A 12,623-nucleotide genomic window follows, 5' to 3' on the forward strand; every position below is an offset into this window, starting at 1 on the left:
GACATGAACTAAGGGAGGGGACTGTTGGAGGGAATAGGATACCAGACAGAGCGGGGCAAAGGGGAGGATTAGGACAATTGTAATAGCCAAATGAATAAAACATTTTGAAAAAAGGAAAAAGCATCCTGGAACATATACAGTCTAAACTTGATCCTAAATGAGAATACCAGTTAGTCAAGGAGTTAGGGAGAAGGAAGTGACTAGAAGAGAGAGATGCTCCAGTTACTAGGGAGGTGAGGGCAGGACTGAAGTGAGACTGGAAAAGAGACGCCATTCATTTTCCATGTTTTCAATATGTCAATCATGCCCGTTACCTTGGTCCTTGTGGATGTACACAGTACTCCCTATAACAGATGGAAGACATAAGGAAAGCAAGACCCAGGAAAGTTAAATGATTTTGACAGCATCACAAAATAAATTTTTGGAACATTAGGCTAGAACTAAGGTCTCAGAAACCCCTGCCTAATGCTTCTACTATTAAAGGGTCATCCTGGGAAAACAGGCTGAAAGAAGAGGCACAGTTTAAGTATCTTCCCAAATAACTGGGTTCACTTATAATCCCCTTGGTGTGAAGCAGCCTTCTGAAGGGTGCCAGTAGGAATTATATTTTATATATCTTATTATATTTAATATTAGATAAACTGTATTTTATATTTAATTATATTAAATATAGTTTATATATTTATTTTCATTCTCATTTTACAGATGAGGACCCTGAGGTTTACAGATGTGATACAAGTCATAATAAACAGAGCCAGGGCCCAGGTAAAACTAGGCCTATCCAATTCTGAAATCTGTATTTCTAACAATAATATATGTTCTCCAAAAAGACTACACCAATAGCTCTTACACATTCCAAATGGTTAGTTCAGGGAGGGAGAGCATATTTTTCAGAGATGTCAGAATCTTTCTCAGTTTTTCCATGATTCTGAATTGAAGTAGGTTTAGCCCAGTTGTACTGGTTCCATCAAGGTAAGTCAGAGAACTGGCTGTTGTTTGTCGAGGAGCTTCTACGTAGGGCCGACATGGCCCTGACCACACAGAGACGAGAGCCGAAGGGCTTTCCTTCCTTCCACCTTCACGCAAAGACAATCAAGCTCAAAAGTTTTTTGAACATTCCCAATGAGCCAGAAACTGACTAGAAAATAATGACTCCGTGTACAGCACAATTAAATGATGATTGGGGCTGACTGACATAGGTTAGGAAGCTACAAAAATAAATGGGAGACAGTTCTTTCCCAAGTGATCTTTAGTAGGTAATATGATGCAAAATGAATATCATGAGATTAAGTGACCCCAAATAGCTCTATGTTCCACCTGATGGTTGTTAAGAAGGTGTTTCATTTTAGGAGAACATTCAACAATGCTTATTATATGTTATTCCTTAGAGTTATATTTGACACATCACACATGCTCGACACTTGTTTGGTATTCACTCATCACAGTAAACCTTGCTCAGTCAATCCAATCTTTCTATAATCAAGATTCAAATCAAATTCTACCTTCACCATGAAGGGGACCCTCTGTTTTACCCTTCTTTTGCTTATGCTTGTCCCACAGCACTTACCACATTGTGCCTGCTATTACATCAGTGATTCTCAACTGGAGCTAATTTTGCCCCCAGGGGGACTTCTTGCAATGCCAGGAGACATTTTGGGTTGTCATGGTAGGGTGGAGAATGCTACTAGTATCTACTGGATCGAGGCCAAGAAAACTGGTAAGCACGCTGTAATACACCCAACAGCCACTGCACCTATGCACAAAGAATGTTTCCGTCCCAAATGCCCAAGTCTTACACCACCTAGGACTTAGAGCCACAAGTGCTTAGGTCCAGCTCTGGCTCCAACACTTAACCACCTGTGAGACACTGGGCAAGTCTCGATTCCTGAGACTCAGTGCTCTCGGCGGTACAACGCAGGCACTCATTTTACAAATGTTCTCCTTGGAGAGTTACTGTGGGGGGTCACTGCAGCGACCTGAGAAATGGCCTTCGCACTCAGCAAGGTCACCATGAGGTGCCTTGTGGCGATGGCGTGTGTGATGAAGACAGTAATAATAACAGAGTTTGCAGTCTGGATACATAGGTCTAGCACTCGCTAAGAGAATCTAGGCTGGGTTTTCAATCTGAACTCAAATGTACTCATTCAAATTGCATTTCAACAAGTATGTATTGAGCATCATCTCTGGGCTTGCCTTCTAGGTACTACAGATATAAAAAAATAAGATATATTCTCCCTGAACTAAAGAGCTCTCTTTTCTGGATAGAGGCAGAATCATAAACAAGTTTTGACACTGTGTAAACTAAGGAAGATAACAGAGGGTGGGTGAAGAAAGTTTTTAGAAGCAGAGCAATTGAAGATACACTGTAAAGTTCTTGAGCTGCGTTATTACTGGCGATGACAAAGACAAAGACCTTTCTTTACTACTTCACCTTACTGATCCCCCTGGGGGGAAATGTGTAGTCTTAGGACTTAGCTTACCCACTTGACAGAATAGATCAAAGTTGATAAGAGAACTGAAATTGCTTTTTAAAAATGATTACGTTAAATCTGACCACCGTGGCGTTTCTCTCTAGTTTTCTCGACAGGGGCTGCAGAAGGCAGACTGTTCCTTGCACTGCACTTATCACTCCATGTGTTATCTAGTGGAAAAGCACCAAAGAGGAATGAAACGGCAGCCCTACTCTAATTTTCCAGAAAAACAAACAAAAACCAATTTTCTCTCTCTCAAACTCCCTCACTTCTCGACCTTTGTCTTGGAGGAGCTGGGGAAGTGGTTCAATGAAGTTGCTACTTAGCACGGGACCAAACAGGGTCCGGGAATTACCAGGGTGCCATCTCCCTCTCTCCTGCCGGCTCCCCAGGGGAGGCGATGAAAGGGCCCTGCCTCACAGCAGAACCAGGAGAAGGGGGGGCCTGGGCTGATTTCAGCAAAGTATCCACTGAAACTACAAGTGCTTTTATTCTATAGGGGGGCAGACAGACAGAGACAGACATATATATGTATATATGTGTGTGTCTGTGAATACATAAACATATAAGAAATTGTGTAAATAGGCTCCATTGTCTGATTGGAACATTCAATTGCATTAGTATTTGGCACATGTCATTGTGACAACTTATATCTGTTAAAGATGAAGTACCAAAATACCACTGTAATTATGGCATTCTGAACATTGTTCTGAATGACAGCCTCACGCAAAAACATCACCATCTGGAAACCAGAAGCACAGCACCACGTTTGCAAGCAGCTCTTACCTCCTGGTGTCTCTCGCTCCCCTCCACACCCCTCCTCTGAAGAGGCTAGCTCTCACAACCACAGCACTAATCTGTCTACTCTAAACCACGACTTTGATTTTTTTTTTTTATCTGCCCCATCCACAGAGAGACTCGGATTTAATTCTCCTTCGGTCTGGTCCTCAGTGAACTTTTCAACCCCTTCAGCACCAAGAGCACTTAACACCTTTCTCTCGCAACCACCGAAGCCTCCCCAGTGTCTCCTGTGCTCCACCAGCACCTGTTTGCTGGGTCACGGTCCCAAGGTTCTCACACGCAGGATGAAGAGGGAGGCAGGGAGCTGACCTTCAGGGATGGGGAGAACACTGAGGCTGCCACGGCACAAAGAAAATTAGTAAATCATCGTACCTCCCTCAGTAGGCGCTCGGCTCGGAACAAGCTAAGTCCTTGCCCTAAGGAAGCTGATCGTCCAGCCCCTCGGTGGCCTCCATCCACCTGCAGCCGAAGCTCTGCTTTCTGAATTGGGCTGGCTGTGGACCTGGGCGGTTCCTGAAGGGAACAGTGTGGCATTTGACTAATCTCGCATAACATTTTCATAATCCACGCCCCCTTGTCCTAAGGAAAACCTGTTCTCCTGATCTTGTTTGTATTAGGAAATATTCAAAACAGGGCCCTGAGACTTCCTGTTTTGAGGAGCCCCAGCAGATTTGTGGACCAGAAAAGGCCCAGAAGGGGGTTGGATGGCTCTTCTCTTCAAGGGGAGCCTGCAGCCTTTGGGAGCCACAAGCAATAACACACACAGCGGAGGATGGAGGACACACAGGGACAGGGGCCCACTACCTAGTGGGGATCTGAGTAGGCTTCACCAGGGAGATCACACCTGCTCTGAGTCCTGAAGCTTATGTTTCAGGGGCGGGGGAGCTCTCCTGAGGAGTGAGAGGTGAGCTAGGCTTGAGGCCCTGGGAAAGGTGGGAAAAGCAGAGAGTGGCATGCACACGGGCACAGGCTGAGGGACAGGACGATGCGTTCTGGGAGCTGCAGCGTCATCTGTACGGCTAAAACAGGGAGCATGGTGGGAACAAAGGGAGGGATGAGGCTGGAGAAGCAGGAAGCCTCAGCTGGTGGGCTGACGTGCCACTCAGAAAGTGATCATTGGGAATTTGGGTACTGGAACAAATCCGCTCGGTAATGACTGAACTTAGCACTTTCTTTGTGGTTGCAAGAGAGAAGCACTGAAGGGAGGAGTTGAGTGTCCGTTTAGTTATTCCGTGTGCTCACCAAATGGGGTGTCTGATTGGTGAAATGACCGAGTTTGAATCGGGACACTGAATACCAATGCCACACAACTAGAATAATTAGAGTGTGTTCAACATGAAAGCTGTCGTTAGTACACATGAATGTTCTGTTGACACTTCAGAAGGACCTTCGACACTTTACAAAGGGTCAGGACTGTGATCAGCATGAACGCCACTCTGTGGAGGGTCCAAGGTCACTTCCAACATGGTCTGTGAGGCAGGAGGTGAGCTTAGGGTTCTCCTGTTTTAAAAATCACTTGCAGCCCTGGCCGGTATAGCTCAGTGGATTGAGTGCGGACCTGGGAACCAAAAGAATCGTGGTTCAATTCCCAGTCAGGGCACACGCCTGGGTTGCAGGCCCACCAGTTCCCAGCAAGGGACACACGAGAGGCAACCATACATTGATATTTCTCTCCTTCTCTCCTTCCCTTCCCCTCTAAAGATAAATAAATAAATAAAATCTTAAAAAAAAAAACACTTGCAGTTAAGAGTATTTTTACATGTTCACGTGCTGTGAGGCCTCCTGACAGACTGAATTTGGGCCAATGTAATAAATGAAGCCCTGCACTAAGAACATTAGTACAAACAAATAATCAGAATAAACCACATTTCTCCACATGATCTGGGAAACATATGGTCTTGTGGTTGAAACTTGGCAAGTTAATTGTCATCGGAGCCCTGAAAGGAAGGTGGAATGAAGTGGTAATCCTATCCCTAGGTCAGCCCTCGGTCTTTGGTATTTCCCTGTTCCCACGGAACGGCAAACCCTTGAACTAGCAAGTCCACTTGACTGTTAGCATTACTCCCCCCACTGAAGTCACATTAATGATTCTAACGTGCGCCTTTAGCATTGGCTTTGTGAAGTGTTTTAACACCCATTACTTTACCTTGTTTCTAAGGACCTGTTGGATCGAAGGGCAGGAAGGTTGGTTTTTCCCCCTCCTACACTTAACACATAAGAAGCTAAGACTCAGAAAGGTGAATTCCATTGTCCAAGGTCACTTGGCCTGTAATTACAATGCATGTTTCTGTCTCCAAGTCTGAATACTCTTGATGCCATGTAATACTGCCTTTAGCACATTTTCTTAAAAGAGAGTTATACACAGTCAGTAAATTGTTGGGTTGGGCTCGGGGAACTCCTGACCATTTTCCATAATGCCCCAGTGATTGTAGATGGCCTGCTGTCCATCTTCCTTAGCCTTCTCCAATGTCCTGGCTGGTCTCCACCTAATAAAAATTGGCTTGTTTCCTTCCACCTTGCCCTTGACCTCTCTTGCACTTGCCTGATTTCCCCAGGTTCTGTTTCCTGCTGCTACTTGGACTCTTGTTCTCTGCTTAGCATCCTAAAGTTTCACGTCCCTTTTAAATGGCCCATCTATCCTCAACTTATTCCTTTCACCATACTGATTTTTTTTATCATTCCCAGGAAGACTATGGACTGTAGCTAATGAAAGGAGTAATGTCTCCACCTTATATTTGGTGCCACCCCATGCTCAGCATCTCAAGTTTCTGGTGACTTGTCAGAGAAGATGAGGCCCTGGGCCACAAGCATAAACCTGACTGTCCCCAAAGACCAAGAACAGGTATAGGCCTGCTCCAAGTCACACAAGAGCCCAAATGGATGCTCTGGGACAGGTCAGTCCAAAAGGGTTAATTACCCAAGGCAGACTGGGTAAATGGCCTAAGGATACACATATGATCAGGAGGAAAGGGCCATATCCCTTTGGCAGAGCTGGGCTTGCAGATTTCCCCTGTATAAACCTCTCCTTGATGCCTTAGCCCCAATTTATTGAAGCTCTATGTACATCCCCAGCACTGTCCTAATGAAACCCCCCATCAACCCTGTGGGACAGGCACTGCTGTGATTCCCATCTTGCAGACGAAGAACCCGAGACCTGGAAAGGTCAAGGAACACAATCTGTCAGAGGGAGAACTAGATTCAAACCCTGGTGGCTGACTCCAGTCTGTACTCTGAACTGCTACGGACGTGCCCCCAGGGCAGCGAATCTCCCCTCCCTGATGCCAGGACTACCTTGTGCTAATTGCTGTGATACCACTTGTCTGTGTGGCTTTATGTTCACGGAACTTGAAAATTCTGAACAGAACCAATGACTTAATTATTCATAGCTTTGTACTTGTCAACCCCAGAATATACTCCCCTGTATCTCTGATCTCAATTAATGATATAACCATCCACTCATATTTCAAGTCAGAAGCAATGGGATTACTTTAAATGTGTCCCTTCTTCCTCATTTGCATCATATTCTTCTTCCTAAATCCCTCTCAAATTTACCCTTTCCTCTCTATCGCCACCACCAGTCCCGTTTAAGCCTGAATGTCTTCCCACCTTCTCACTTCCCCTTGCTCCAGTCTATCCTCTCTGTGAGCAGTGATCCGACCACAGCACCCAGTTCTTAGCATGTAATTGTTTAAAGTACCTGAATGGTCTTCTTCATTTTTTCCCAACACATTACTCCCATGTAGATGCTATTTCCTCTTTGGGGACAAACTTCCCCTTACTTCTTTAGCTGTATAGTTCCCACTCGTCATATGAGACTCCACCAATCAATTATTTTACCTATCCATTCCACTGTTGATAAGACACTCAGTTGGGCTCCAGTGCTACCCCATCCCCCACAACGAAATTGTGAGTATTCTTGTTCATGTCTTTCGTGTCCTGTATATAAGCTTTTCTGGGATATACACCTAGTAGTCAGATGTCAGGGTCAGGGTCAGTTAGACAAAGTTACAAAGGCTGGTCCAGAGTCATGGATTGGTGAGAATGATGACCTAGATATGGCTAAGCTTAGATTTTTCATCTGTTTGTGGGACAATGATATACTTCAGACCAAAGATCTATGGCGTTTGAATGGTCACAGCTCCCTCGGGTCTCTTTTTTAACTCAAGGGGACTCCTCCTAAATTTAGAGGTCTCCGCTGGCCTGACAGAGTGAAAGTCGTGCCATAGCTGAGAGGCCAGGAGCCTTGGGCGGTGCCCTTTGCTGTTTCGGGTGGGGACGAGGGTGGGTGTGGGTAGCATCAGCATCGATGGGCCACTTTGTTACAGCCACAGGAACTTTACACCACAGCGGGACCGCGTGATCTGGCTGCTGCTCTGTTTTTCCTTGGTGACATCAGGGTTCCCACTCCTCACCACAGGCCAGGCCACTGCCACCTCGGGAGGGCTTATGTGTTCCTGCGGTCACCCCACTTCTCCACGCTGCTCTTTGGAAGGTGCTGTACTGTCCAGCCTCCCGCCTGCAGTTCAGGAGACACCCCCGCTTCCCAAGCACCTGCTCCCTCTGGGTGTTATCTGATTTTCATTCAGAGAGCTGTGAAGCGATGTGGCTGCACTGTTTTAACGTTCGTTTCTCCTATTACACTTTCAGTAACAAGGTTGAGAATCTCTTCATATACCTGTTGTCCTTCTATGCTTTCCTTTCTTTAAATCGGATCATCATAAGCTTTGTCTGTTTTTCCATTGTGTTCATTTTTGTTTCTCATTGATTCATAGAACTCTCTTGTATCTTCTAGATTAATCCCTTATTGCTTTTTAAAGTTGCAAATATGTTCTCCTAATCTGTCACCCATGTGTTAGAGTAATCTATAGAGTGGCTCACTGAACAGAGGTCTTTTATTTTGATGTTGTCAATCCAAGTTTTGCCTTATGGTTTGTGCTTTGGGATTCTTATTTAAGAAGTACTTCCCTACCTAATGATTAAAATAGGTATCATGTTTCTCTTCCTCTGTTTTATACCTTTACTTTTTTATACAGACCTTTTATATCTTGGTAGGTCCTTCATATATGGTATAGAGTGTGCCCCCAAACTTATTTTATGCATATGGTAAGCCAGTTTTCTGAATATCATTCATTTAAAAATCTCCAGTCAGTATACTTCTCCTTACTCCTGTTTATAGTGCCATTTCTTTAATATATCATTTTCTTCTGTTTCTCTGTTTCTTTCTGTCTATTTCTATATATATATATGCATATCTCTCTATAGATATCTATATATTGAGAGATAATAGGAAGGAGGGAGGGAGAGAGACCCTCTGATGCGCGCGCGCGCACACACACACACACACACACACACGCACAAGCTCAAATGCTACTGGTTCTACTTCCTGAAGAACCATAACTAATACACTGGTGTAGAAGAACAATATTGGTACATGGTACCTAAGTGCGATCTTGTCTGTGCAGCACATCCAGCATCACATGAAGTTGATTTGTCCCATTACTAGCGATGCTAAGTTTGATCATTTGGTTGGGGTGGTGTCTTGCCTGATAGGGTCTACCAACATTCCTTTCTCCATTGTGGGCTGTGCCCGTTGCTTTCTTCCTCTCTGTGTGGTATGCTCCTCAGCTACGCTGCTATTTTTCCCCTGGGCTCATGTTCCCATGGACACAGTGGGTATCTCAGGTGGTGATAAGTACCTGTGGGAAACAGTTGAAGTCTGGCTCCTTTACGTCCACAGGAGTTTAGGTAGTGGGTGGGGGATAAAGGGATGCCCCTTGGCAGGAGAGCTGGGGCTGCATTTGTACCTTAGCACTGGCTCTCTTTCTCACCGGTCCTCACCTGACCAGCCCCTTGGGGTGGGAAGGTTAGTGATTAAAGAGGAAAAGCTCAGTTATGCATTGGTCCAGTTGTCACATATCTGTGGCTATGAGCTCTGACTGTGCCCTGCCTCCAATCCCACCCTGATGAGGATCCCCGAGCCCTGCTGGGCGGGCTGCTGACTTTGATTTTCAGAGGTAACAGGGTGGTCACAGTGTTCCCAGGGCGATGTGGGGGTGGCAGGGATGGGGGAAGAGCACATGCAGAACTTCCTCCCCTGTCCACTCACTCACCTGTGGTGTTCGTCCTCCTGTCACCCAGACATGTCTCATGGTTTGTGTAGGTTGGCTAGGGCTGTCTTTGTCTTCCTTAATCCTTGGGGGTACACAGGTCAGAAGGCACAGACCACTCGGGACAGAGAGCATGTCCGTGGAACCTCGGAAAGAGAAGAGTTTCTAAAACCTTTGTGAGTTTGCCAACAGCTCATCCTAGACCTGGCAGAGACAAAGCTGACCATCCTGAACATTGGTCTGGTGGAAATGCAGGGCCGGGGCTGTGCCCAAGAGCCTGGGGGGACACTCAAAGTGACCCTGATGTGGGGCCTGAGGACAACACACGTCGATACAGTGGGAAGAGCTTGGGATTGGAGCAAAGGAATCTGGAATGTATGAGAGACTCTGTAAATTTAAATGGTACGTAACTTGTGGGTTTAAGAACTGGACAGCCACTGACTGGCTCTGGCAAGCTGCCTACCCCTTTTGTTCCTCAGTTTCCTTATCTGGCAAATGGGGAAAACAATGTTATACCTTCCCGACTGACAGGGTAGTGTGGTCTTGAGGTACAAAAATATTAATAGATATCCATTTGCTTTAAAAACAGTCCAGATGCATTGCGTACTTGTAGCTCAGCCCCAGCCTTAGAAGGTTTTACTGTGAGAAGAAGCCCTATGCATGGAGTGCTGCAGACCAGCTCAGGGGATCTGTGAGTCCCTGAATGTGGCCAGACTGTGTGATCGAATCTGGTACTTTATCTCTCAATTACTGATGAGTCACTGGGTTCAAGTTCATGTGCTCATTTCTTCTTCAGGGCTGAAAACAAGTGCTGTAACTACTAGAACCTGTTTCCCTCCCCACAGCCACCTCACCGCCCACGGGAGTTTTGCTTACACTAAATTTAGAGGTGAGTGAATCACACCAGTTACTCACAGTCTAATTTCCATCTTCTGCGGCCAAGTATTTTAGGCCACTGGCCAAACATCATGGCACAGGTGGAAATCGGCTAAGATGCTGTCGTTCCACCACAGCGAGGCTGGGAGTGGCTCTGCCTGGTGATAGAGTCCATTCTCTTTCCACTGAGAAAGAAAACACGTTGGCCCAGTTAGATTAGGAGGCTACTCTCGTGCTTTCAGCATCATGGGATTGTCCCTATGAAAGCTTTTCCCATATGCAACAGTCTTTCCTTGCTCCTTTCCTGCTCCCACCAAAGTGGAATGAATCTACAACCTTTGCACAAAGTAAGTGATGCTAAATAAAATATTTCTTTACAACTAAAGAATCATAGGCCCCTCTGCACATACCCTCTTGGTCTGTTAAGGAGCAGGAATGGCAGTGAACAACACCTGGCTGAAAGGTATTGAGACATTCCTGAATTCCCCTGTCCCTTCTAGTCATTTTAGGAACACACGTGTTGGCAACCTGGCCCTCTTCGTGGAAGTAGAGCCGGGACACAGAGTTTGATAAGGGAATTCAAGAGCTGGGAAATTTTAGTTTTAGGTAATAGTTAATAAGCTTGTGAATGCAGGTGAAGAGCTAGTTAATAAGTAGTTAATGCATGTGAAGAGCTATTGTTTCAGGAACTGAAGGAGTGACCCACCCTGGCTCCAGGGGACCACAGGCGGTTCCGCCTTCATGCCCCCAAAGGACTGCAAGCCACTGAGATGGTATCTGAGCCACTGTGCTCCAGGGAGAGACATCCCGCTGCCCAGGGCACAGGACACAGGGCACAGGGCACAGGACACAGATGGACACCCAAGCCAAGGAAGGAAGCAGAGCCACCCCAAACCACTGGTGGGGCACAGCCAAGGGGCCCTGAGCGACACTGCCAGGCCCCCTGCCTGCAACCACACTGCAGGCAGCCCACGGAGAAGGGCTTAGAGAAGAGCCAGAAGTCGGGGCCTGGACTTCCGGGCAGACTTTACAGTCTTGGAGAACTGGTTTTTCAACTGAAGCAAAGAACAATGAATATTTCAGGTAAGTTTGTTCAAGGCAGACCAAGGGGGAGGTGGAGAATGGGACTTAGTGATACTATTGCCCTCCCTGGTGAAGCTCCGATCCTGGGTGTTTCTGAGATAGACAGTCAGTGACTGAGCACATTCCCAATCTGGCAAACGTTTTCTGTTTCTCTCATTCTCCACAGGACGTTTTTGACTAGTTTGGAGTCAAATTTCCTCTTTACATTTGTTATAAAAGCAATTTGACCTGAAGGGTGAGGCACCACTTGGTAATAAGAGGTATTAAGAAAAAAGTCCCGTCTTCTACAAATCTCACGGCTGGCTTTCCCCCAGGTGGGCAATGCGACACCCTCTTCATCGCATACCCATGCCTCAGACTAGAGCCACCAAAAGTGGTTGTCTTCCCAGGACTGCCCACAGGGAGCCCTTCAGCTGAAACCCAAAATCCAAAAACTCAACCTGGTTCACTTGAAGACTTTGCTTTTCCATTTACTGATGCTTTCGCAGATTAACCTTTCATTATTAAAGTCTTGTATGATTGGACGAGGCCAGGGATCAAGACCCTGAGGCTTCCAGCATTGTTTCTTTGGAAATCTTGATGCTGTCTACATGAGTTAACATATATTTGGTTTCTGTATGTTTTACAGGCATTGGGGTTTAGCTTCTCAGCTTGTAAGGATGTGTGACATTTTATATCACCTGTATTAATTATATTATTCATATAATCATATAATATATAACCTTGCTTATAGTTGTATATGTAGATATCTCCATGTGTATATCCATGTCCACATCAATATACCTGTGTACCCACATCCACACCAGTGCACCTGTCCAGGCGCTGACGGATGTGTGCTCTGACAGGGAATTGTTACCCAGCCCAGCCTGCACACAAACTCACCCTGTTTATATTATGGCACCGCCATTCTTGAGCCATTCTTGAGCTCTGCAGTTTGCTTCACTTCTTGGTTAACTGCAGTGGATCTTCAAACAATTTTATCAGGTAAGATAACTATGTGATTGGTGTATTTTATGACCTTTTGTTTGTCAGAAAATGTATTTCTATGGCCTTCTTGCAATTGATCAAGTCTAAAATTCTTGGGTCTAAAACACTCTTCACTGAGAAAGAAAAAACACTGCTTTATTGTCTACTGGCATTTAAGTTTGTAAATGAGAAACTGAGCTAAATTAATGTGTGTTTCTTGGTAGAAAACCTGTTTTTCTCACTCAGATCATAATTGATTTTTATCTTTATCCTACTTTGTTTGCCTTTATGCAAATGTCTAGGTAGGTGTATGTGTCAT

The 12,623-nt window shown here is 45.5% G+C and overlaps 1 protein-coding gene across 3 annotated transcripts in view; it reads right to left on the bottom strand.

The window, feature by feature from the left end:
- The window catches only part of ITPRID1 (ITPR interacting domain containing 1), an 86,054-nt gene extending 82,333 nt beyond the window's left edge, over positions 1 to 3,721 (bottom strand). For 2 of the 3 annotated variants that reach the window (XM_037041192.1, XM_037041191.1), the window contains exon 1: positions 3,645 to 3,716. The gene's annotated coding sequence lies outside the window, so the exon portion shown is untranslated. Of the gene's footprint in view, positions 1 to 3,644 lie in introns of all 3 variants that reach the window. The other variant, XM_037041190.1, reaches the window with a different exon arrangement.
- Between the last annotated feature and the right edge of the window lie 8,902 nt (positions 3,722 to 12,623).

Source organism: Sturnira hondurensis, unplaced genomic scaffold (genome assembly GCF_014824575.4).
Source record: "Sturnira hondurensis isolate 20B ecotype Veracruz unplaced genomic scaffold, ASM1482457v3 Scaffold0002840, whole genome shotgun sequence".
Classification (NCBI taxonomy): domain Eukaryota; kingdom Metazoa; phylum Chordata; class Mammalia; order Chiroptera; family Phyllostomidae; genus Sturnira; species Sturnira hondurensis.